This window comes from Procambarus clarkii, chromosome 8 (assembly GCF_040958095.1).
Source record: "Procambarus clarkii isolate CNS0578487 chromosome 8, FALCON_Pclarkii_2.0, whole genome shotgun sequence".
Taxonomy (NCBI): domain Eukaryota; kingdom Metazoa; phylum Arthropoda; class Malacostraca; order Decapoda; family Cambaridae; genus Procambarus; species Procambarus clarkii.
In genome coordinates, this window is record NC_091157.1 from 13815588 (window position 1) to 13819181 (window position 3594).

Sequence of the window (3594 nt, forward strand, 5' to 3'; positions counted from 1 at the left end):
AGGAGAACCTGGATTGTAGAGTGGTTTGCCAGCAGCTGTGTGGGAACACAGCTTGCCAGCAAGAGAGGTTTGTGTGGGGAGGAGCAGTAAATAGGTACCTGGGAGTTAGATAGCTTCTGCAGGCAGCATCCTGGGGATGTGTGTGTGTATTCACCTATTTGTGCCTGCAGGATCAAGTGTTGGCTCTTGGATCTCGCCTTTCTAGCCTTCGGTTGTTTAAAGCAATGACTCGTGTCCTACTTGTCTATCATACCTAGTTTTAAGGTGTGTGTGTGTGTGTCTGAGCGTGTTAGAGAGAAATATATGTAATAGATAAGATATGGGTCAGTAAAGGCGGGGTCCAAGAGCTAACAGCTCAATCCTACACACACACACACACACACACACACACACACACACACACACACACACACACACACACACACACACACACACACACACACACACACACACACACACACACACACACACACACACACACACACACACACACACACACACACAAAGTTCAGTGATTTGCCACTAGACTAGTCCCAGAACTATGAGGCATGAGTTAAGAGAAAAGGCTGCTGGAAATTCACCTCACGACACTGGAAGTCAGAAGAGTAAGAGGAGACATGATCACTACCTACAATATTCTCAGGAACTTGTAGGGGTAGATAAGGATAAACAGTTTAATACGGGTGGTACACGAACAAGGGGACACAGGTGGAAGCTGAGTACCCAAATGAGCCACAGGGACGTCTTCCTCCGTTTTAATCCCCCTCATAATTTTTGCATCATCAGCAAACAATGAGAGGAATGATTCTATACCCTCTGGTAAATCATTTACATATAACAGAAACAGTATGGGTCCAAGGACTGAATCCTGCGGGACTCCACTGGTGACGTCTCGCCAGTCTGAGACCTCACCCCACACAGTGACTCGCAGTCTTCTGTTATTTAGGTACGCCCTTATCCTATAGAGTACCTTCCCTTTCACTCCTGCCTGCATCTCCAGCTTTCGCACTATGCTCTGGTATGGTACTGTGTCAAAGGCTTCCAAAAATATGCAGTCTGCCCACCCCTCTCTTTCATGCCTGATTCTTGTTGCCTGGTCGTAGAACTCAATTAATCCTGTGATGCATGACTTGCCATCCGTGAAAACATGTTGGTGTTGTGTCACAAAGTTCCTTGGCTCAGAATGTTCCACTAGCTTTTTTCGCACAATTTTCTCCAATAACTTGCATGGTATGCAAGTTTGGGACACTGGCCTGTAGTTCTGTGCTTCCTGTCTATCCCCCCTTCTTGTATATCGGGACTACGTTTGCCATTTTCCAAATTTTTGGTTGTTCTCCTGTTACCAGTGATTTGTTGTACACCATGGAGAGTGGCAGGCACAGTGCTTCTGCTCCTTCTTTTAGTGTCCATGGAGATATTCCATCCAGCCTTTGTTACATCCAACTCAAGCAAAAGCTTCCTTACATCTCCCCTGATAATCTCAAATTCCTCTAGTGGTGCCTGGTTAAATATTCCTTCCCTTATCTCTGGAAATTCTCCTTGCCCTAATGTGAAGACTTCCTGGAATTTCTTATTGAGTTCCTCGCACACTTCTTTGTCGTTTGTAGGGAATCTGTCTGCCCCTATCCTCAGTTTCATTACCTGTTGTCACTGTTGTCTTTCTCCTGATGTGGCTGTGCAGCAATATATGTTGAGTCTCAGCCTTGCTTGCTATGTCGTTTTCATATTACCTTTCTTCCTCTCTTCTCACCCTGACGTATTCATTCCTGACTCTCTGGTATCCTTCTCTGCTCTCAAGTGTCCTGTTATTTCTATTGTTTTCACGCTCTTTTACTTAGTTGGTTAGCTAGCTTACATCTCTCATTAAACCATGGGTTTCTCATCTGCATTCCATTTTTTTCCTTTTGGACCAGGATAAACTTGTCTGCTGCCTCCTTGCACTTCTGCGTGATGTATTCCATCATGTCTTGGGCCATCTTTCCCCTGAGCTCTGTTTCCCATGCTTATATTCGTTAGGAATTTTCTCATCTCCTCATAGTTTCCCTTACGGAATGCTAACCATTTGCTTTCAGTTCACTTTCTCGAGTATTTTTACCCTTCTTCGACCAGATACTCAAACGTCAGTGTGTGTGTACTCACTTAGTTGTACTCACCTAGTTGTGCTTGCGGGGGTTGAGGTCTGGCTCTTTGGTCCCGCCTCTCAACCGTCAATCAACAGGTGTACAGGTTTCTGAGCCTGTTGGGCTCTATTATATCTACACTTGTGTGTGTGTACTCACCTAATTGTACTCACCTAATTATGCTTGCGGGGGTTGAGCTCTGGCTCTTTGGTCCCGCCTCTCAATCGTCAATCAACTGGTGTACAGATTCCTGAGCCTATTGGGCTCTATCATATCTACATTTGAAACTGTGTATGGAGTCAGCCTCCACCACATCACTTCCTAATGCATTCCATTTACGAACTACTCTGACACTGAAAAAGTTCTTTCTAACGTCTCTGTGGCTCATTTGGGTACTCAGCTTCCACCTGTGTCCCCTTGTTCGCGTCCCACCAGTGTTGAATAGTTCATCCTTGTTTACCCGGTCGATTCCCCTGAGGATTTTGTAGGTTGTGATCATGTCCCCCCTTACTCTTCTGTCTTCCAGTGTCGTAAGGTGCATTTCCCGCAGCCTTTCCTCATAACTCATGCCTCTTAGTTCTGGGACTAGTCTAGTAGCATACCTTTGGACTTTTTCCAGCTTCGTCTTGTGCTTGACAAGGTACGGGCTCCATGCTGGGGCCGCATACTCCAGGATTGGTCTTACATATGTGGTGTACAAGATTCTGAATGATTCCTTACACAGGTTCCTGAACGCCGTTCTGATGTTAGCCAGCCCCGCATATGCCGCAGACGTTATTCTCTTTATGTGGGCTTCAGGAGACAGGTTTGGTGTGATATCAACTCCTAGATCTTTCTCTCTGTCTGTTTCATTAAGTACTTCATCTCCTATTCTGTATCCTGTGCCTGGCCTCCTGTTTCCACTGCCTAGTTTCATTACTTTGCATTTACTCGGGTTGAACTTCAACAGCCATTTGTTGGACCATTCACTCAGTCTATCCAGGTCATCTTGTAGCCTCCTACTATCATCCTCTGTTTCAATCCTCCTCATAATTTTTGCATCGTCGGCAAACATTGAGAGGAACGAATCTATACCCTCTGGGAGATCATTTACATATACCAGAAACAGTATAGGTCCAAGGACTGACCCCTGCGGGACTCCACTTGTGACGTCTCGTCAATCTGAGACCTCACCCCTCACTCAGACTCGTTGTCTCCTGTTGCTTAGGTACTCCTCTATCCACCGGAGTACCTTCCCTCTCACTCCAGCCTGCATCTCCAACTTTTGCACTAGCCTCTTGTGTGGCACTATATCAAAGGCTTTCTGACAATCCAAAAATATGCAGTCTGCCCACCCTTCTCTTTCTTGCCTTATTTTTGTTGCCTGGTCGTAGAATTCAAGTAACCCTGTGAGGCAGGACCTGCCATCCCTGAACCCATGTTGATGCTGTGTTACAAAGTTCCTTCGCTCCAGATGCTCCACTAGTTTTTTTCG